At 53.8% G+C, this 22,856-nt stretch overlaps 1 protein-coding gene across 2 annotated transcripts in view; it reads left to right on the top strand.

Annotated features, from left to right (window-relative positions):
• KHDRBS3 (KH RNA binding domain containing, signal transduction associated 3) overlaps positions 1 to 22,602 on the top strand; it is a 186,438-nt gene extending 163,836 nt beyond the window's left edge. The window contains exon 11 of one of the 2 annotated variants that reach the window (XR_016388274.1): positions 22,587 to 22,602. The gene's annotated coding sequence lies outside the window, so the exon portion shown is untranslated. The remainder of the gene's footprint in view (positions 1 to 22,586) is intronic. The other variant, XM_089898682.1, reaches the window with a different exon arrangement.
• The last annotated feature ends 254 nt before the right edge of the window (positions 22,603 to 22,856 follow it).

Below are 22,856 nucleotides of genomic sequence, written 5' to 3'. Positions count from 1 at the left end.
CGGCAGTGCTGCGGTGAGTGGGCGTGGGTGCTCACCAGAGCACGGGCAGCAGTGCCCCTGTGTGGAATTAATCCTAAACAAGCAGGAACTTTAGGATGGGAGCCAGACTGTCGTAAGTGGGGAGGAATTTGAGCTCCCTTTCTGCCTGCAGCCTTTTCCCCTCCTGAGTTGGAGACACAGTCACAAAGCTGCAAGTGAAATCCCAGGGATGCGAACTGTCCAACTCACCTCCTGTCTGTCCCGCTTCTCCCAGCCTCACTCTCGCTGCCTTAGTCTTGGCCTCATACTGTGCCACCTGTACCACTTCAGTTCACTGAGCACACATTTACTGAGAGCCTCCTGCATGCTGGGCACCGCCCTGCGTGTGAGAGCACAGGACAGAGCAGAGGGGCTCCTGCCTCGAGGAGCTTACCTCCCAGTGGGGGGAGCCAGGCCATCACCCGCAAACCAGAGGACGCCAGGCAGTGACAGAGCTGGGGGCGACAGAGCACAGTCACGGGAAGAGGGGTTAGACTTGACTTTGGGCCATAGGGGAATAATAAGGTGATGTTTCAGCCGCGACCTAGAAAAGTAAAGAAATGAGCTACGTCAAGACGCTAACGGGTGCCAGGATCCTGAGGTGGGAACACGAGGGCTGGAGGAGCCCCGAGGATGCAGGAAGGAAGTCAGGGTGGGGGCGGGGCCTGGGTGTGGAGGGCCGTCTCTGAGCTTTACTTCAGAGGGACTATCAGGCACACTGAGCCCAAGAGGAACGCTATCCATCCGATGTATATCTCAACAGAATCACTTCGGCAACCACGTGGAGAAGCGGCGATAGTGGGGCAAGGTAGGGGGGGACCTGTTAGAAGCCCCTGCGGTGAAGGTCAGAGGGAATGCTGGCATGGCCCGGGGTGGCCACCCTGCAAGTCCTGAGGACTGGCCAGACTTGAGACGCACTTAGAAAGTAGAGCCGATAACACTTAGTCTACAGGTTGGATGTGAGGTACAGAAAAGAAGGGGTTGGATGATGCAAAGATTTTGATCTAGAGCCATTGGGAAAATAGAAACTTCTCTCTGAGATGGGAAGATTGCAGAAGGGACTGTTTAAGATACAGATCTGACGTTTGAGGGGAGATCTCAGCTGGAGATGGGAATTTGAGAGCCGTTAGAATATAGATGTCTTGTAAAGGTATAGCCTGAGTGTGGACATGAGAGGACAGGCCCAGGGAACATACAACACGTACAAGTCAGTGAGATGGCGAAGAACCAGACCCCAGGAAGGAGCTGCCGGGAGGTAAGAAGAGAACCAAGAGTCCTGCCCTCGACGGCACGTGTAGAGAGGGTTTCCCGGAGGAGGGCCGTGACCCTCTGCTGCAGGGGGCAGGTGACATGAGGAAGACTGGACACGGTAGCCGCGTAGAGGCCGTGCTGGCCATGCTTTGCTTCAGAGTGAGGCCTAGGCAGATTCATGAGAGAATGGAGCAGGCAGACCTCGGAGGTACTGGGGGTTCGCTTCCACACCACGCAGTAAAGGTAACAAACACTGCAGTAGTAAAGTGAGTCACAAAGGTTTTGGTTTCCCAGTGCGTGTAAAAGTTAGACTACGGTGCAGTGGAAACATGTTAAGTGGGCAACAGCATCATGTCTAAAAAAACAAGATACATACTTTAATTAAAAAAGACTTCATTGCTGAAAAGTGCTAACCATCACCTGACAACGCAGGGTTACCACAAACCTTCAATCTGTAAGAAGCGCAGTACCTGCGAAGCGTAGTAAAGCGAGGTCGGCCTGTGTAGTCAACTCTTCCAAGGAGTTTGCTTTAAAGTATCGCCGGAGAGGGCTGTGGCCTCGAGATGAGAAATTTGAGAGCGTGGGAGAGAGTGAGGGTGCTGGGGAGATGCCCCGACAGGAGCACAGGAGCGGGCGTGGCCGACAGCAGCGCAGATGGCGGGGCTGGGGCCGGGTGGGGAGGTGGGGACAGCTCGGCATATACGCGCACCGGGGCGCCTGCTGCCAGGGCTGTGTGACATCGCCCTTCAGAGGCGCGGCCAGCACCCTTGGGGCACCCGCGGCTTCTCCGATTGTCGCCCAGGCCCTCCGCGATTTGGACCCTACCAACCCCTCCAGCCTGAAATCCCCCCTGCGACCACCATCCTCAGGTGGCTCTAATTCTGTACGCCAGCTGGGGGCAGGGCCTAGCTCCCCACTCGGCCGCCCTGACACAGCGCACCGTGTGCCCCCGTGCGTCCCCCTCACGGGGGGCTGCTTGAGGCCCTTCGCCCAGACCGTCGGTACCCGTTCATTGCGTTTCACCTCAGCACACGCGTCCTGTCGGCCTGGTCACCTCTCTGCTTGCTCCGTGCTCCCTGCCATTTCAGGACGTGGCAGGGAAAAGGAAATGATGACATACACACAGCTCAGAGCCCCGAGGCCTCACTGCGTGGCCCCCGGGGAGGGAGATCTGGGACCCGTTTGCATCACAGGGATCTGGAAGCGCTGGGATTCTGCCAACTCGTGTGCCTCCTTTAAGACTTGGTGCCGGAAGCTCTGCCCCAGAGACCCCGCCTGGTTGTCACACTGCGTTAGAGTCACTGGCCTCCTCGTGGGCCCTGCGCTGGCTTCAGGGCTCTGCAGGCCCCACTGCATCCCAGGTGACAGTGTCCCCAGCTCAGCCCCGGGCCAGACCCCTAACGGGCTGGGGAGGAGGTGTGAGAGGGTGCGGTTAGCCCTGAACAACTGGACAAAAGTCTTTCGATTTGAAATTCCACTTTACTTTTCTCCAGCTAAGCTGGTTTTGGTCCGTCTCAGCGGGGCTTCCTCCTTGGCCCGTCTGTCAGCAGCAGCTTTCAAGCATGGCAGGCTGAGATAGCCATTCTAGTGTTTGATTTTTAAAGGATCTGAGCAACTTCCCGTGGTTTTAAAAATAACAGCTGATGGCTTTTTCAATGTGTATTTAGCTGTCTTCAACCCTCAGAGCTAGCTTTTTAAAGGGATGCCTTGGTGGAGTTGTGAAAATCACGACCACGACGCCGAAGGAGCTCTGCTTTCTGCTAGTCCGACGGCCCTGCCTTCGGTGCGACTTAAATCTTGCAAAGTGGCCCCGGCCTGGTGCTTTTGCATTGCATTATGGGAAGCTCCGACAAATGGATGCTTCTGTGCAGAAGCTAAGAGCTTCTCGTCCGTGTTCTGGCTCCGTGGTGATTTCGAGTCCCTCCCCGGGCTGCCTGGCTCTGGCCTCTCTCCCGGTGCCCATGTCCTCGCCCACCTTCCTGCCTTTAGACAGCACCTTCCCCGGCAGCCTGTCCCAGATGGCTTGCTGTCCTTGCTCTGCCCTCACCCCAAACGCTCTTCCTCCAAATTGTCCCTCATTTTGGCTCATGGAGGTGACCCAGCACAGGGCATCCTCTGGAGGCACAGCGCACTCCCTGCAGCCCATACCTGGGTGCACTTGTTATCAACTGCCCTGTAACCGACCACCCCAGGACTTAGCAGCTTAACAGAGCAAACATTTACAATGTCACACATTCCCTGAGGGTCGAGAATCAGGGACTGTTTCTGGCTCAGAGTCTCACGAGGGTGCAAACCGTCAGCAGGGGCTGCGGTTCCTGGAGGCTGGAGAATCCACTCACCGAGTCACTCACGGGGCTGCTGGCGGGAGGCTCTGGCCCTTGTCCCACGGGCCCCTCCACGGGCCGCCCGAGGGTCCTCACGACACGGCGGCCAGCCTCCCGCAGAGCAATAGGTCCAAGAGAGAGAGTCCCCAAGCGAGGGGGCCACGGGCTCGACCCTGATTTCAGAAGTCACATCACGTCGCTCCCTCCACTGGCTTGTGGTCCTTACCCCCCCTCCCCGGCCCGTCCCCCACCCCCCGCGGGATAGTATGGCCGGGGGACTGCTCCGTACTCCCCCCACCCCCGGGGGGGGGTCACTTGACACCTCTGTGTCCTCCCCCACAAAATGGGGAGAGTCGTGCCCCCCTCCCGGATCGTCAGGAGGAGGCCTGGCACGTGGTAAGCTCTCGGCAGCTGTCAGCTGTGCACTAGAACGGGAAGAACCCTAGAACCCTGACTGGCGTGCGCGCGCATGCGCAGAGGCACTTCCCAGGGGGACCGTGGACGCCACTCTCCGCCCCCCTCCCCAGGTGAAGAGCCTCAGCCTTCATTTCCATGACAGTGACCTCCTGAGGGCAGGACAAGGACTCGCCCTCCCCACGACACCACGACAGCAGGCTCCCGTGAAGTGCCCGCCAGGTGCAAGGGCCCCTTCCACCCACCAGTGAGTGGTCCCCCAGCTGCCGGGCGCGCACTCGGTGCGCCGGGTGCAGCCCCTGCAGTCCTCCTCAGGTGTGGGTCACAGCCTTCCCTTGACCCTCGCGGCCCGCGAGGGGGCTTCAGCCCAGCTTCCCCGCTGGTTCCAGAGCCATCACTCCCAGAGGCCCTGGCCTCCTCCACCCCAGGACCCCGGCCCCCTGGCCGGCGGCTGGGCCCTGCTTCGACCGGTCTAACCAGCCGGGAGCGAGAGGCTGCCCACCGAGTGACTCGTCACCCACTTCTCCCAGTAGCAGACCACCGCGGTTCCAGACAGAGGCGCCCGGCCCCGTGGGTGTCGTGTTAACCCCCGATGTCCTATCACCCTTAACCCCTGGCTGCTTCTCCGGAGCCAGGCCCAGGCTTCCCCGTTCCTGTCCTTCCCCATCAGCTGAGCCATGTAGAAGCTCTCTGAGCCTCGGTTCTTCCATCGCTAAGATGGAGATTCTCTGTCGCCACCTCGGGGTGCGGTGGAGGGACTCTCAGAAGCCAGCAGTTGGGGTGATAGGGTGGGGCCGGGGGTGGGCTATCACCTGCACTGTGCGGGGTGCGGGGAGGACGCGCCCACCCTCACGTGGGCGGGAAGATCACACAGGGTTTCTAAAAACCAGAGCCCCTTTAGCTCTCCGGGCTAGCCTCACGTGGTATTTCTGCTCAGCAAAATGTAGGACGATCTCCCCAAACAAAATGCTATGCTGTGCTCATTCCCTCGCCCAAGGCCGGGCTCCTGGGGAAGCCGCCGGCGGCTGTCGAGGGGACATCAACGTCAACACCCAAAGCGAATCATAACGCAACGGTGCAGGCAGAGGGGATTGGATCTGCTTCCCTTTGTGGGCAGGAAATTCATGATTTCCAAAGATGATGATGCAGGGGGCAAGATCCAAAATCTTCCAAAGAGGGACGCAAAGGGCAAGTCCACCGGGCAGCTGAGTCCAGAGCCACTCGGGCCCCCCGTGGTCGCCGCGGTGCTGTCTGCAGAGCAGCTGTAGGGGAAGCCCCAAGCCCAAGAAGATCCCAGGAGCGTGGGCCCTGTGTAGGCCTCTCCGCCTGGATTCTCTGGATTGAAAGGGATTCCCAGTTCATAATGGGAAACCACAGACTATTTTCGTAATGAACACACATGCCCTTTCAATCGTTCCTAAGGCTGTGCAGGCTTGATCCAGGAGAGCTGGTCCTTCCCTTGCTTAACTTCTCCATCTTAAACCAAATGGTGCAACTGTATCACAGAATATTCACCTCCCTAGATACTTTTTCCTACACGTCTATTATACTGAATAATTTAGGTCAAGCTGTAGATACCTTAGAAAAACTTTTGCGTTAAATATCAAGCAGTGTGCCTATTTTCTCTGCTTCTGACTTGCCAACAACAAGTGTTGTTAGATTATTTTCCCAGTGTTTTAGATTATTTTCATCTGCTACCAAATAACGCTACACGATTATCTACATTTCTGATTGCACGATAAGCAGGGGACCTGCAACCTCAGCCCGCGCTCTGCGTGCCCTGGGTCTGCTGGGGCGTGGAGCCATGGAACCGAGGCACAGGCCCCGGCGTTTGCCGCAGTCCCCACGGTTCTTTATCGCCTCCCACCCAGGCCGCTGCAGGCATTTGCTGGTAACTATTTGGCCTCATTTGCTATTTGCATTTGAAGTCCATGGCCCAAGCAATAAGGTTTTGTTCCATCCTTTCTTCCGCGTGCTATGAAGGAATCAAGTTAGCTGGAAAGGTCACAACCCAGTCCTCCCTCTGTGTCACCATAGGATGGTGACTTGCACCGTTAAGCAAAACATACTCCTTACACCTCCTGGCTCACTGTGAGCTCAGCAGGGGCAGGACTCAAGAAACAAGCAGTGCCTTGTCCGGGTTCCCCGTGGGTCAAGGGGAGAGGATCCCCCGAGCAGACGGCACCCAGCGCGGGAGACTGTCAGGGGCATCCTCCACCCGCCCTCGGCTGCAGCAGCCCCTGCAGGTGAGAAGGGAGGGGCCCTGCCACACTGGCCAGAGATGCCAGGAGACATGCCCCCACCTGAGCACGAGCCTAATGCACAAAGCTGACCCTGCCCACCACCGAGCAGGGCCACGCGCAGCACCGGCCTCCGCACGTCCAGACACTCCCACACTCGGGGGGGGCGGGGCTTCTCTCAACCGCGCCGGCTCTCGTTCTCGTACTTTGCTTTAAGGTTGCGCCGCGCAGAGCCTCCGTGGAGACAGCAGCTCCGGGGTCTCGGGCTCCTCTTCGCCCTTGTTCATGCCCAAGGCTCCCGTCTCCTTTCCTTCGGCGTCAGAGGCCATCCCCCATCTGGAGAGCTGTCCCCTTGATCCGCGGCCGCAAGGCTCTCCCAGGCACAGGGCAGGCACCCTCGGTGCCCTGAGGGGTGGATCCCAGGCAAAGAGGTGCATCAGGGTCCCCTACCCCGCCTCCCAGGCAGGCCCCACAGGAGGGGGCGGGCAGAGAGGCGCCCCGCACTTCCCAGGGTCTCTCCATGGTGCCAGGGCCCACGGCGCTCGTCCCAGAGAGAATGGCCCTTGGGGACGTGAGGTGGAGCCCCTGGCGTGACGGACAAATCCCCTGAGACTGACCTGCCACTCCTCCCAGCTCTGCCACCCGCTGGCCTCCTGATCTGGGGACAGTCCCCTGCCGCCCAGAGCCTCGGGTCCCTCAGTGGACGAATGGACGAGAACACTAGCCTCGGGGGGATTGTCGAAAGAATCAAAGGGAAACCAGGTCCTGCCCGGGCTGGGTTCTGGGGCTGAGCCAGGACCCAGGTGGAGATGGCGCGGCCCGTGGGCGGCCAGGTGGCCTGTGACCTGCAGCTGCGGGCCGTGCTGGGCCAGGAGAGGCTGAAGGAGCAAAAGGGGAGAAGAGGAGGGAACAGCGCTGCCCCAGCTCGCAGCTCTGCAGGCCGGAGCTGGCGCTTGTCTGCTGCGTAATGACTTTCTATTTTTAGACGGCAGCGTGCTCCTCAGACCGTGACCTGCTTTGTAAATAGACGCTTCACAGAAGAGATGGGCCGCGCTGGGGCCGGGGGTTGGGCGGGGGGCGGGGTTGATGGGAGGGGGCCTCCCTCCGCCTCCAAGATAGAAACTCTCCTTGAGTGAAAAGCTGCAAGAAAATTGGTGAGTGGGGAGAGGACCAAGCGGTCTCCGGGGCCTCACCCTCTCTTCTGGGGCCACTTTGAGGGCACTGGGTGCGTAAAAGTTGTTTGCTCGGTTTTATTAGCATTGTAGGAAACGCAGCCAAAAAGGTAGAGAAGAGGGGTCCGCTGGTCACGTCCAGCCCAGCCTGACAAAAAGAGGGTCAGACCGAGATCCAGGAGGAAGGAAGGGACTTCATCTCGGGGCCACTTCCCGGGGCTGGGGGCGGCGCTGGGCGACTGGGACAGTGGTTTGTTCGGTCACCCATAACCCCTCAGTGTCCCCTCTCCACTCCTGGGGGATCTTCCCTCCCCTCCCCACCCCAGATGCTGACTGGCCCGAGATCCGGTCAGGCCGGGGCACCTCTGGGACAGCAGGTCCCCTCCCACTCTTGGCGGGCCGCACAGCCCCACTCCTGGCATCTGGCTCTCGCTGATGACAAGTGAGGGGCAGCGGCAGGGCCACTACTGGGGCTCAGTAGTTGTGGCTCACGGGCCTAGTTGCTCTGCGGCATGTGGGATCCTCCCAGACCAGGGCTCGAACCCGTGTCCCCTGCATTAGCAGGCAGACTCTCAACCACTGCACCACCAGGAAAGCCCAGATTTGCTTATATATTTATCCACTTATTTGCTCACTGTCTCTTCTGAGGGACTTTCTGCTTTCAGAGGACTTTTTTTTTTTTTTTCCTGAAACTCTTCCTTCAGAATTTCCTTCAGTGAAGGGCCACTGGTCATAAATGCTCTTGGTTTGTACTTGTCTGGAAAATGTCTTGATTGCATGCTCCGTTTTAAAAGATTTTCGCTGAATATAGTTTTAGGTTGACAAACGTTTTCTCTCAGGACATTTGTGATATTATCGTATCATTCTCTGCATTTCACTATTGCTACCCAGAAGTCAGCTCCCAATCTGTGATGGTTCCGTGAGAGGGAATCTGTCTTCCGTCTCTGGAAGCTTTTAGAATCTTGGTTTTTAGCGTTCTTCACTTTGAGCCTGGATATTTTCTTGTGGTAGGTTGAGCTTCCTGAATCCTGACCTGTCTTTCCTCATTTCTAGAAAATTCTTAGATTTTCTCTTCAGAATTTCTTCTTCCCCATATTCACTGTTCTGGAAATTTGATCATAAGATTGTAAGCCTTTTCACATGAGTCTTGTTTTTTTAATCTTGCTTTTATATTTTTCAACTTGGTCTCTTTATGCTACGTTTTGAGGCAATTTCTTCAGAATTATCTTCCTGTTCATGAATTCTCCCATCGTCTGTAGCCAATCTGCAGTTTGACCTGCTGAGTTTTAAATTTCAATTATTATTTTTTCAATTTAGAGAAGCACTACTTTTTAGATCTGCTTGTCAATTTTACCATCTCATATTCCTGTGGATAGTTTCTTTTATTCCTTTAAACAGTAAATGTATAAATGATACTGCGCCTAATTATTTGTGGGTCTGGTTCCACATTAACAGTGTTTTGTTTCCTTAAGTGTTTTGAGATTTTTTTTTTTAATTGTGAATTCATGTTCCTTGGATATTTATCTGTAGAAATTCTTCCAGTACTGGAATGAAGTTGCATTCTTCTAGAAATGATTCATATTTGCTTTACTTTAAAATGACTTCTAAGCTTGTGATTGGTTATGGACTAAACTGTGTCCCCCTCAAATTCATATGTTGAGGCCCTAACCCCCAGTGCGACTATATTTGGAGATAAGGTCTTTAGGGAGATAAGGTTAAATGAGGTCATAAGTGTGGCGCCCGAATCCAGTAGGACTGGTGTCCTTATAAGAACAGGAAGAGACACCAGAGCGCGCTCTCTCGCGCTCTCTCTCTCTCTCCATGTACACAGAGGAAAGGCCATGTGAGGCAGAGAGAAGGGACCTCTCACCAGAAACCAACCCTCCAGGAACCTTGATTTGGGGCTTCTAGCCTCCAGAACCATGAGAAAACAATTTCCACTGTTTAAGCCCCTGCTCTGTGGCATTTTGTTATGGCCGCCCTTGCAGACAAAGGGTCTTGGAACTACAGGTAGAGCAATAGTTTGGTCTGCAAATACGTGTGAGAGCTGGTTGGTGGTTACGGATCCTCAGGGGAGGTTTTTCTCTACCCCGTGCTGAGGCAGGTAGCAGTGGGCAGAGTTTCCTGCTGTCTCTCTGCAGTGTGTGCTTTTTCTTTTTCCCCGTTTCACACATATGGAACACATTCTAGCGCTTTGGGATTCCAGCTTCATTTAGACTCTCCTGTCAGACTTTCCACCGGCCGGCCCTACATTTTCCTTCTCCTGGGGAAGCTGCATGTCTGTCTGTGGGGAGGATGAGTGTTGCAGACAGGTGCCTGAGTGCCCCCAGGGAACCCCACTTCCTGGCATCCCCTGCCCCTCTGACATTGACTCTGAGTTTGGCCACATGACTTGATTTGGCCAATGGTCACATCAGCCCCTGTGATGCCAGCAAAGGCTTTAAATCTGCCTCCGTGTTGGGGCCTGTCCTCTCGGAAGGCTCCCCCCCAGAATCCAGTTGCCATGCTCTAAGAAGTCCGGGCTATCGGCTGGTGGACACAAGGATTCACCCAGAGGCCACAGGAGTTGAGACAGCACACAGAGAGTCGGGCCACGTGGAGGAGAGCCAGGGCTCCCCAGCTAAGCCCTCAGCTGAAGGCAGCAGCGTGAGCTGCTCCATCAACCCAGAAGCAGAACCCCTTTCTCCCCGACCTCTGTGTTCCAAGTGCCAACCCAGGCCCGGGCCCGGACGAGGAGGCCTGCAGTGCGTGTGTGTTTGGTTGCTGAGGGAGAATGAGGAGAAATAGTAAACATGTTTTCAGCCACTGAGCTCTGGGGAGGGCGCTCTGCTGGACAGGTGACCTAGTAGATGAGAACTGACCTCCGTCTCCTGTCTCCTCAGAGCTCAGGGCACACATGTCAGAGAATTAAAGGAGAGGCTGGTGGGGGAACTCCTCTCTTGGCTATTGCCCTCACATCCGCAGGTTTTAGGGATGCGTGACAGCTTCGTCTCTCACTCACTGGGGACTTAAGTCGGCAGTGTCTCCCCTCTGCCTCCTTTTCTTCATTCAGACACAAAGGCTTGGACCACTGGTTCTTCTCCGAGTTCCTCGGGTCCTTTGCAAACCCAGCCTCCGGTGTTTCCCATCTTACTAGGACCTCAGGGAGCTAAGAACAGATATCAAAAGTGCCATCCTGGCCTTGTGAGTTTGGTCCCAGCTGGGACTGGAACACGCCTCGGGCAGGCACTGACCAGAGACTCATGGGGGGCAGCAGGGAGCCCTGTGCCCTCTTGGGAGGTTCTGCTGCCTTTTCCCCCAGCCAGGCCAGTGGACGGGTAGGGCCTCCGCACAGAGGGCACCAGGGTAGGGGCTTTGCAGCTGAGACCAAAGTGTGAGGGCAGCTGACCCTTGAACGCCGGGAAGTTTGCCCCAGCACAGGGCCTGAGAGGAGAGCAGGAAGGGAAGCATGGCTTGTGGCGGGAGGACAGGTCAGAGTGGCAGCAGGGCCCATGGCACAGACAGCCTTCGAGGTCATGGGAAGAGTCAGGCACCTTCCTCAACGGTGACGAGAAAGCAACGAAGAGGGTCATGGTTTGTCTCCTGCTTTAGGAGATCACTGGTGACTGCTGTGTAGACACAGGCTTTTGGGAGGCGAGAATGGGCACTGGGATCGAGGGGCCGGACGACCACAGACGAGAGGCCTCACCTGGGCCTCTGGAGCCCCCAGAATCAGGTCGAGCTCCCTCCCACCTCTGCATCGTCCACCGGGGCGGGGATGGGGGCTCAGCAAGAGTTGCCCGTAGGAATTTGAAGTGGGAATTCGGGTGTTCATGGATGTGGGAGTGGCTGGGGAAGGGAGGTCTGGAAGGGGGGGCGGGTCAGAGGGCCGCCCTCGGGCACGATAAGCTGGGGCTGGTGGGAGATGCAGGACGCCGACCCCGTCCAGCAGCTGGACTCGGATCAGGGAAGGGAGGGGGCGTGGGTTCTGGGAAACAGCCCCACTGTGAGGGCCACTGACCCTGAGGCTCCCTGCCAAGTGCGGGGGGTTGGATTTTAAGGCCCTGAAGGCCAGCAGGGCCAGCGGCCAGGAGGTGAGGCGACACGAAGCCTGCAGAAGAGTGGGGACAGCCGGGGCCACCGGACAGCACAGGCACAGGCCTGTCGTCCCCACGGAGCACAGCCTCTGCCTCCTGGCCGTCCGTCCAGCGATAATCGGGGGCCGCGCCGGGCAGCAAAGACCCTGCTTCAGACAGGAGCACAGCGCCCAGCCCTGCTCCGCCGGCCCCGCTTCCCCCAGTTGCTGGATTAATTTTCATTTGCTGCAAGTTAGCTTCCTTCACACGGGGGCTGCTGTTCACTTTCAGCTTCTGAGCTTCATACCCCGTGGCCTCCATCATCAGAGGCAGGTGAAGTGTCCACTGTAGCTGGAAGTTCCTGGGTAACAGCTCTGCTGGGCCTGGGTCCAGTTGGCTTCCCAGCCCTAGAAGAGGGAGGGGGGCTGAGGATAGCCCTGGAGCTGCAGCTGTGGTGGGGAGGGGCGGTTTCCAGGCGAACCGGGCTGGGGCTGGGGCCTGGGTATAGAATCGCACCAATCCCACTGTTCCACCACTGAGCCTGGGGGACTCAGGCTGGGGGGTCGTGAGCGCTAGGGAGTAGAGGTGAGGTCTCTCAGAGAGAGACACACACAGAAGCAGAGACACAAAAAGAGACAGAGAGAGCCAAAAGTCTAACCTGGAGAAGCTATACCTGTTAGTAGTCCAAAGAGCAAGGCCAAGGTCAGGCTCAGGAGGCATAGACAGCAGGTTGGAGCGAGCATGGGCACCAGGGGAGGGTCCCTGACTAGTGCTGGGCTGGAGGAGCCCCTCATGTTGTGTTGCAGGCGTGGTTCTGTGTGGTCTGACTCAGACTTTCTTGGCTGCAGCAAGCCTGGAGGGAAGGGATCAGTGACCTGTCCCTGAGAAGCCTGGGAAGTCTTCCTGGAGGAAGCAAGATTTCTTTTGTGAGTTTTTTATTTTTGTATTTTTTTGTTTTTTTTTTTTGCGATACGCAGGCCTCTCACTGTCGTGGCCTCTCCTGTTGCGGAGCACAGGCTCCGGATGCGCAGGCTCAGCGGCCGTGGCTCACGGGCCCAGCTGCTCCGCGGCATGTGGGATCTTCCCGGACCAGGGCACGAACCCACGTCCCCTACATCGGCAGGTGGACTCTCAACCACTGCGCCACCAGGGAAGCCCTTCTTTTGTGAGTTGAGTTGGCTTTTCTTTCCTCTCTGGACTCATTGGCCCTCGTTTTTGTTTCTCATCGCCGCTGCTTATAAAGTAAAGAGATAGAGGTGCAAAATGCAGCCACTGCAGCAGGTGCCAGCCCTCACCGAGCTCTCACTGTGATAATCAACTTACATAGGATTTAACACTTCCACGACCTTATGATATTTGTATTGTTAAACCCATTTTATACAAGAGAAAACTGGGGCTCAGATAGAATAAGAACTTGTCCAGGGCTCCACATCCAGTGAATGCCGTGACAACTGAAAAGCCTGACACCAAGCTTGGACTCGTATCTCCTCACCGGTCTGCTGCTGACTGGGAGCGGGGACACGATAAATACATCTCCATAGCTATACAGATCATTTTCTTGGAAGTAGGCCTTGCTTTTCCCTCCTGGGACTAGCAAACTCTGCAATTATTGCTACAGGTAGTGCTGTCGTTTCTGAACTCTTGTCGAGAAGATCAATTGTCTAGTCTCCATAGTTCCAGCTCTCTGCGAACTTCAATCATTTGGCAATTATCAAGTCTTTCAGCCCAGTAATTATTTTCCTTGCTGCTCTCTTTAATTTCTCCTGTTCCCCTGGTGAACTTGTAAGAGAAGGGGATGAGGTGACCCACAGTAATATGAAATTCTGCATCTCAGGGGCTCTGGGGAGATGTATGGAACCACAGCCGAGCTCTCCATGAACCCTGCTGAGAAGGAAGGGCAGGCCAAGGGGTTCCAAGGGCCCCTGGGGATGGGGGGGGGCCCAGATCTGAATCTCTCCCTGACTTTGATGGCCTTGACACCTTTGAAAACGTCAGGCCAGTTATTTTGTCAGCATCCCTCACTTCAGGCTGACGTTCCCTCAAGGCTGGGTCAGGCCCCTTTGACGGGAATGTCACAGAAGTGATGCCGTACTTGTGGCTTCAACTTGTCCCATCATTTTGAACATCTGGGTAGGATGGGATGTCCAGATCTCCTTTACTTCCCATTTCGAGCAGATTCTGTGAGGAGATTACATTCAAAATATGTAAATAGCCATTGCTCAAGAAGGCCTGATTCCTTTAAGACAAGGGTATCCAGAAGCCAAGGGCTGGGTGAGAGGTGTGCTTGGTGTTCATGGAGTATGGCTGCCTGGTGGCATCAGACATGTGTATGGATGTTTATTTCTAATTCTATCTGTATGTATTGAAAACCGTGAGTTGGGAATTCCCTGGCGGTCCAGTGGTTAGGACTCAGCGCTTTCACTGCTGAGGGCCTGGGTTTGGTCCCTGGTCGGGGAACTAAGAACTAAGATCCCACAAGACATTCAATTCCAATCCAACCCCAGAGAGTTTATTCTAGCTTTCACTCTTCCTGTATTTGTAAGTCCAGTGGTGAGAAACCTGACTTCCCTCCATCCTCCTTAACGTATTCATTTATTTATCAACCCTCCTGTATGTGAAATCTCCTCTATTCATCCCCACCACCTCCCCCAGGCTCTGACCTCTCCTGTCAAGCTGCCCCACCATGAGGCTGTCCTCTTCCCCCGGTTTGGGTTCCACGCCACGCTGGCCGTGTCCATGCCAGGCTGCCCTCCTCACCCCTTTCGGGCTCTGACACCTCACACAAGGCTCCCCTCTCAAATGTGCAGGTCGTCCTGTGCACACTGCTTTTTGATGATCTTTTTACGTATTTGTCTTCCCCACTAGGCTCAGCAACTCTTCAAAGCTTGGAATGTATCTAATGCATCCTTATACACTGTTACCTGTTCCAATGCCAGGCACACAGAAGGCACTCAACAAATGCTTGTTGGGTGCATGAAGGATGGAAAACGTGGGTCAAGGCTCAGAGGCGTGAAGGAGGGAAGAAGTGCGTGGATCGGTACTGAGGGAGCAGAGCCAGGAACAGGCAGCAGGGGAAGGGGGCCAAGGTCAGATCACAGAGAGCTCAGGACTCTGTGGAAAGAAGCCATTCCCAGGCCTCGGGACAACAGAGTTCATGGGCATTTTTTGGTCTGAAAGGGACAGGTCAGCTCTGCGCTCTGGAAGCAGCCCTCTGGCTGCCTCCCTACCCCCCTGATCCCGAGGATGCACTGGCTGGGACAGAGCGGAAAACCCAAGGGCCTCCAAGTGGCCCAGTAGCGATGCCATTGCTACCTTCCACCCAGACTTTTAGTCCCAAGGTTCCTTCTGCAAATGGAAATGCAGGCCCTCTCAGATGTGGTATTTTTGATGTTCTCATGTATAAATGCATTAAAAGGAAAGCTTCTTTTCATACTTCATCTACTTTCTTGGACAGTCTCAGCTTCATTTCCAATTCCCTACTCGAGTGTCCTCATTTCCTCCTTGATGGATTGTTTGATTCCATCCTGACCGACTTGCTGCTGAAGGAAAGCTCTTCAGGGCCGGGTTTTCTTTTTTTTCTTTTTCAATCTTAGAAGCAGCTGGGGAATCTTGGTAGGGTTCAGTGAAGGTGGGATCCAGAGCCTGGGATTTGTTTTCAGACCCTACACAGCATCCTGCCCCCGCCTGGTTTGGGGCTGACTGTGGACACTTTAAAAGAAAACTCAGGGGGCTTCCTTGGTGGTACAGTGGTTGGGAATCCGCCTGCCAATGCAGGGGACACGGGTTCGAGCCCTGGTCCGGGAAGATACCACATGCCGCGGAGCAACTAAGCCCATGTGCCACAACTACTGAGCCTGTGCTCTAGAGCCCGTGCTCCACAAGAGAAGTCATCGCAGTGAGAAGCCCACACATCACAACGAAGAGTAACCCCCTCTCACCACAACTAGAGCAAGCCCACGCACAGCAACAAAGACCCAATGCAGCCAAAAATAAATAAATTTTTTTTAAAAAAGAAAAGCATTAAAATATATATATATCTTAAAAAGAAAACTCAGGGATAGGACAAAGGGTTACTGGGTGCTAGGTCCTATGGCCATTGTCTCTGCTCTGATAAATCCATTTGCTTTCTTCTGGAGAGAAATGGTTATTATTGACTTGGCTGTTCTCCATTTTTGCCTTGACGTCTAGGTTTCTCAGGCTGCCATTCTTTCATTTATAGACACATCTTCCTTTTACAGACCAGAGACAGCTTAAGGATGCTGTCAAGAACCCAGGTCCTTTCTTTCTTTCTACTCTGTCTCCTTAGTGCGTTTTGAAGTCCTCCATGTCACAGGATTTCTGATCTCCTCACATAGCCAAATGAAAGATCAAGACTAGGGGCTTCCCTGGTGGCGCAGTGGTTGAGAGTCCGCCTGCCGATGCAGGAGACGCGGGTTCGTGCCCTGGTCGGGGAAGATCCCACATGCCGTGGAGCAACTAGGCCCGTGAGCCATGGCGCTGAGCCTGCGCGTCCGGAGCCTGTGCTCCGCAACGGGAGAGGACACAGCAGTGAGAGGCCTGCGTACTGCAAAAAAAAAAAAAAAAAAAAAAAAAATCAAGATTAGGAAAGACAGGGCTGAGGCTTTCTATTTGTGCATCTGTATCTTATCAGAGAGAAATGTTCCTCAGAAGCCTCAACAGGTTTGCCCTCCACTCTCACTGGCTGGCATTGATCACATGACCACTCTTAAGTGGCAAGGGAGCCTGAGAACTTGAGGACCTGCCTTTGGAACCTCTGTCATTGAGAGGCAGGTTTTGCTGGTCAAGAAGGAGGGAGAGAAAGGTAGCTATTGGATGCAAGTAGCTTCCTGTGCCCAGCGCTCGCTGGCCAACCCCCCTTCCACCCATCGTGGGAAAGGCTCTCCAAGGAAGTACGCTTGATGGGGCCACTGGCTGGGGATGGGTGAGCACTCCTCCTCCCTGCCTTGGTTCCCTCTCTTCCCTCTCGCTGGAGTGCGAGCCACATGATTGCCTCCCCAGGGTTGAGATCATCGCATGCAGTAGGTGCTCAATAAACGTTGATGAAATGAACAAGACCGGGGCTGAAAACAACAGCTATCTGGGAAAAACCCTGTTAGCATCAAACATTGCCAGGAAAATGCCTTTTGAAACAGACTTTGTTCTGGGGAGAAATTTGCCATAAGGTCCAGTTCAGATAACCAGACCAAGGGAGTAGCTGGGGATTTGGGACTTTATCAAATCTTCCCTGGAACCCGTGGAAGTAGGGGATTGGTGGGGTGCAGGTGCAGCTGGGGAGAGTGGAGGGGCTTCCCACTTTAGAGCATGAGGAAGTGTGTCAACCTTGGGGATCTGGGTCTAATTTCTGTGATGTGGTGGGAAACATACAAGCTGGGGTTCACATTTGGCTCCTTACCCACCTGTGCAAGCCTGGAAGAGACACTTACCCTCTCTGATCTTAGTGCTCGTCAGTCAACAGAAACACGGGGATAATAGCAGCCTGCCTTTCCTGGCTATTCCAGAATCTACAGGAGGGAGCTCTAGAATAATTACCATGTCCTGGGATCTTTCAATAAATGTTAGTGACAATAATAACCAGGAATATTAATACTCGCTATTATTGTTCTTAAAAGCCAATTTGCATTTACTATGTGTTCAATGAATTATTCTGGCTGGTTTAATTTCCTTTTGATACTCAAAAACACAGGGAAGTCCCTACCGCAGACAAGAAGGCTCTCACTCAATGAACTCTGTACGTTGAAGAGTCAATAAGGGCAGGAAACGGGCATTTTTTTGCCTCCCGTTTTTATGACCTCATCGTCTGCTCTGGTTTTTTAGATGGGAACATGTGATGTCAATTAAGAATCTGAAAAAGAGCTCCCTTTGTTACACACACACACACACACACACACACACACACACACACACCATGAGCGCCGTATCTCATGCTGTATCAGAGCTGCTGCTGGCTAGCTGGAATTTACTGCCTTGGGTTGCAGCAGAGAAAACTTGCAGCTGGATTAATACCCCTTTCTCTGGTAGTAAATCCATTTCATACATGTGGCCATATTTTCGCCCAAGTGACAGGGAGCAATGGCTGCTATTTGTAGTCACCGTAGGAAAACCGGGGATAACTTCCAAGGCATTTGGAACCTCCTCTGTGAATAGTGTAGAACTGCAACATTTTCCTGGAGAGAGGCACTTTAGAAAGCTTGGCCCGGTCACCCCAAAGATGGGAAAACTGACGATGGGGCCTCTTTAAGCTCCATCTGGCCAATCCCTTACCGTGGCCTCTGAGGACACACAGGACCGTCCAGAGAGCCTCTTGGGGCCACTCTCCTCTTTGCTTCCATACTCCGGGAGCTCCGGACTTCTCGTGGCCTCATACACACGCTTCCTCTGTCTGGCCTGTCTTCATACTCTTAGAGGCATCTTCTAGGTTAGACCCCTGTTGTGTGCTCTCATCACCCAGAACGTCTCAGGCAAGGCCCTCACATGGACGTAATTAATCGCACATAATCAGTCACTTAATGTTTGATGACTGCTCTCCCCATTAGTGTCTTCCTTATGGAGACACTAACCTCCCTGAGGACGAGCGCCCCCCAGTCCCTTGCCCTGAGCATCGGTGTATCTTTGTGGAAGGAGTGAATAAATGATAACTGAATGAATGAATGAAAGGGCCAGATGTGGGGACACACAACAATAGCGTCTGGGGGATGGTAAGTAGCTTGCTGTATTTGGAGTGGAAGGTTCTAGGGGCGCATGGAGGGAGGGGAGCTGCAGGAGAGGCAGCTGGGAGGGCTAAGAACACTGTCTTTCAGGGTCTTGTGAAGGTGCCCTTGACGCCGGGGTGACGTGGCACGGTTGGGGTGTGGGTTACAACAGGGCTTCTCACGCCTTATTGTACGTGAGAATCCCCGGGGGATAGTGTGACAGTTCAGATGGTGTCCTGTAGGTCCACAGTGGGGCCTGAGGTTCTGTGCTTGTAACAAACACCCAGGACCACAGCTCTAGAATCATCCCTCCTGGCAGCTGGTGGAGGATGGCCTGGAGAGCAAGGAAAAGGGACGCAGGGACACCAGTTAGGAGGTGATGGAGATGGTCCAGAACCAAAGAGATGAGGGTCAGATGGAGGCAGAGCTGTGGGGATGGAAGGAGGGGCTGAGCGCTGACGCTTGGAGGGCAGGCCAGCAGGACTCAGTGGCCATCAGGAGGAAAAGAGAGTTGCTCAGTGTGTCAGTGTCTGCAGTGTCTGCGTTGCTGGTTGTATCAGTGTCTGAGTTCTTGCATTTTTAAAAATTTATTTTATATTGGAGTACAGCCGATTAACAACGCCATGATAGTTTCAGGTGCACAGCAAAGCAGCTCAGCCATACATATACATGTATTCATTCTCCCCCAGACTCCCCTCCCATCCAGGCTGCCACATAACATTGAGCAGAGTTCCCTGGGCTCTACAGTAGGACTTCGTTGCTTATCCATTTTAAATACAGCAGTGTGCTCATGTCAGTCCCAAACCCCCCAACTATCCCTTTCCCCACCCTTCCCCCTACTGCGGTAACCATAAGTTGGTTCTCAGTCTGTGAGTCTGTTTCTGTCTTGTAAATAAGTTCATTTGTATAATTTCTTTTTAGATTCCGCATGCAAGCGATATCATAGCTATCTCTGTGTCTGACTTACTTCACTCAGTATGACGACCTCTAGGTCCATCCACGTTGCTGCGGATGGCATTATTTCATTCTTTTTTATGGCTGAGTGATATTCCGCTGTATATATGCAACACATCTTCACCATTCTTAAAAATTAGTGTTTAGTGGCATTGACATCACTTTTCAGTGCTTGTGATTAGTTTATTTTAAAATGGAAAGAACTAAAAAGAAAATTAATAAAATGGAAAGAACTCCATTTTGTTGAAAATAGTGGAGTATAAATCCATGCAGCTGCTCTCCACACCCGGCCCTGGGGGCTCACACAAGATCCAAGACCCCAGCTGTGGGATTGGAACCGTGACCCTGAACCCAGCTCCCTTGTTTGGGACCCAGGCCTCCCAGACCTCTCCCGTCTTGGCCTCTATGCTGTCTCTTGGTCCTCGCCCCCTACGCCCTGTTTTAAGGAGATGGGCCAGCCAGGGGGAGCAGACAGTGAGCCCTGTCTCCTCCGTCAGCCGGCAGCTCAGGCCCTCCTGGAGTCCTCTCTGGCCCAGGGTGGCCCAGATGCTCAGCCCCCCTTACCCCCCAGCATGATGTTGGCTATCTGGGCAGAAGCCGCCTGTGGCGGAGTCTACTGGTCCCCTACCCATGTGTATCCTGCTCTTCCTCACTGCTAACAAAATAAGAAAACTCTCATTTTGTTAGAGGGAGCCCTGCCCTGCTGAGAGGTTACCTTGCTCACCACCCCCTGCAGACGGGTTTGTCCATGGGACTGAGTTCAACCCATGGACAGGCTTCTAGAAGTGCTCCTTGCATTCTCCATTTCCCTTCCTGCTACCTGGAATGAGGATGTAGTGGCCGGAACCCTGCAGCCATGTTGTATGGAGCAAATAAGCGACTCATGCCCCCCACCTGCAGTGCTGTCCCCTTATTTTTTGACATCGCTAACTGCTCATGTGGGTCTCTTACCTTCAGTCTTGGCAACTTGGTGTTTTTCTGGGGCTTTTTTCCACGAGAGAATCTCATTTCTCTCTCCACAGGATCCTTGGCTGGTTCTGAACCTGCACGAGAAACTTTGGGCCTCTCAATTCCCTGCTCTCCCTTTGCTCTGGGAACACCCAGCCCCAGTTCTCCCCATGGCCCACAGGTGGCTGCCTCCTGTCTCCACTGGCAGAAGGAGCAGGCCCAGGTGTGCCAGGCATGGTGCTAAAGTTCTCACCTATTTTGGGCCAATCATTAAACTGCTCCTAGGGATAAGAAATAGTTGCATTTCTTTACTGGTGGGAAAGTGGCCTCCAGGAGATTATATAACTTCCCCAGTGTCCTTCACTTGTTCACTCAGTAATTATTTGTGGAGCTTCTACTATGCACCAAACACTGTTTTAAAAAAAATTTTTTTTTGTTTATGGTTGCTTTGGGTCTTTGTTGCTGCGTGCAGGCTTTCTCTAGTTGCTGCGAGCAGGGGCTACTCTTCGTTGCAGTGCGCGGGCTTCTCACTGCAGTGGCCTCTCTTGTTGCAGAGCACGGGCTCTAGGCGCACGGGCTTCAGTAGTTGCAACATGTGGCTCAGTAGTTGTGGTGCACGGGCTTAGTTGCTCCGGCATGTGGAATCTTCCCAGACCAGGGCTCGAACCTGCATCCCCTGCATTTGCAGGTGGATTCTTAACCACTGCGCCACCAGGGAAGTCCCCTGTTTTAATTGTGGATGGCACCCACAACATGCCACTTTCTGAGATAGAGGAGACACAGACACAGGCTTGGTCATGCCATGTCTAAGTTAGGACACCCAAGGGGAATGCTAAGTGTGCCTCTGGACACGGGGGTCACCCGGCAAAGCCATGATGGCATCATGAGTGGAGCCCAGCTCTTCTCTGCCTGGTGAGGCCTTTGGAATCAGGTGGGACCCCAGGGGAGACAAGAGAGAGAAGGAGAGAAAAAAACCTTCTCAGGCAGGTCTGGCTCAATTTGAAAATAAATAACCAGTTTCCTAAGGGGAAAATGGCAAAAACTTTTCAACCACCTAAAATAAAAGATCTCAATCTAATTCTATATCCTCCTGAGAGCTGCGGTGACGGCCTCGTCAGAGAGTCAGTGACCACACTGTCCAACTTGAAGAGTTTTCTGTTCTTATTTCAGAAAATGAAGGTGCCTCGGGCACCGTGAGTTTGGCGTGTGGAGCTGGGGCTGTTTCTATCGACCTCTCTGTGCCTTAATGGCCCGGCATTGATTGGAGCTATCGATCTCTTGGTTTCAAATAACTGACACGGTTTCCAACGGATCCAGATAATTAAGACTTCTCAAAGGGCAACCAACAATTTGCAATGCAGTGTGGGCAACCCACGCTGGTGGACATGAAAGCAAAAGCTGGTCCTGGTGTTCGTCTGATCCTCGCTAATGGAGCCTTAGAAAAATCATCTTGCCCGCCTTACCGATCTTCCCCAAGTTATCAAGTGACCGAGGGGAGTGATTTTCATTTCCTGGAAAACGCCTGGGGCTGGCGCACAGCACTGGGGAGTGTGGTCTGTTTCTCAGATTCATCCCTCGGTCACTCACAGGGGTCAGGTTGTGGAACTCCTAGGGGGTCCCTTGTAAGAGGTCTTTCTGCTTCGAGTCCCTCTCTCCTCTAAGGCCGCCTTCTCTCTGTAACCAGCATGATCTTCCTGGGGCCTTTATTCCTCTTTCACACCTCCGTTGTGTTCAGAATGAACTGAAGTCCAGGCTCCCGTGGAGATTGGGCCCAGTTCTTTGCACCCGCGCATTCTACATCCACACCGCCTGCCCAGAACCATGTGGATGCAGAGTGTATATCATTACACCCTGACCTTGGGCTTGCCTGTGTGAATTCCTTTAGCCAATGGGATGCTAGTGAGTGCATCTCAGATAGAGGCTTGAAACGTGCTTGCATGGTTGGACTTGCCTCTTGAGGTTGTGATCTGCAGAGAAGAGAGTGCCCTGGGTGGCTGCAGGTCCGGGGGGAGGAGAGACATGTGGCAGAGCTGAGCACAGGGTACATCGGCTAAACACACAGCACCGTAGGCCACGCTGCAGGACTGAGCGGTGTGAGAAGGTGACTGTTGCTGTAAGCCCCAGAGTTTAGGGAGTGCTTGTTACACAGCACTGTGTAACAATAGCTGAGAGGTAATGACCCCATTGCAATATGGTTATTTATGAGTTTGTTTCCCTTCTAAGACAGATATTGAAGGCAAGGACCACACTCTTCCTCACCCCGAATACAGCCCAGGGTCTGCTATACAACGGAGCTCAGAATTTGCTTGTAGAACTGAAATAACCATGTGAGAGGCAAACCAAGAAAGGAGAAATACCTTGGGGAGGGGTGCATTGTTTATACAACAGGTGTAACAATTACAACAGTATTTATTGAGCACTAGCTGTGTGCCTCGTAGTGTTCTAGTGTTTTTAAATCTATTTTCTCATTCAACCGTCATTACCCTTGTTTGCTTTTCAGGCGAGGAAGCTGAGGCTCAGTGAAGTTACGGGGTTTGCCTGCGGTGAGTGACCACTAGGCGAAGGAAGGCCCATGCCTTCTGGCTCCTAGCTGAGCATCCCTCCTTCCGTGTGTACAGTAAGGACTGGCCTGCCCTCCCTGCTGGGACAGAATCTTCCCAGTAAATGCTGTAGCTCACCAACTAGAACAGGGTGGAACCAGGATTCGAGCTGGTTTCTTTGTTTTCAAAACCCTGCCGAGTTGGGGGTGGGCGCAGAATGAGGGGGAGAG

The sequence above is a fragment of the Delphinapterus leucas genome, chromosome 17 (genome assembly GCF_059928025.1).
Source record: "Delphinapterus leucas isolate spDelLeu-1000000601 "Yukka" chromosome 17, BTC_Dleu_Yukka2, whole genome shotgun sequence".
NCBI lineage: Eukaryota > Metazoa > Chordata > Mammalia > Artiodactyla > Monodontidae > Delphinapterus > Delphinapterus leucas.
Note: the sequence above shows the minus strand (reverse complement) of the source record. Positions and strands in the feature narration are given on the sequence as shown.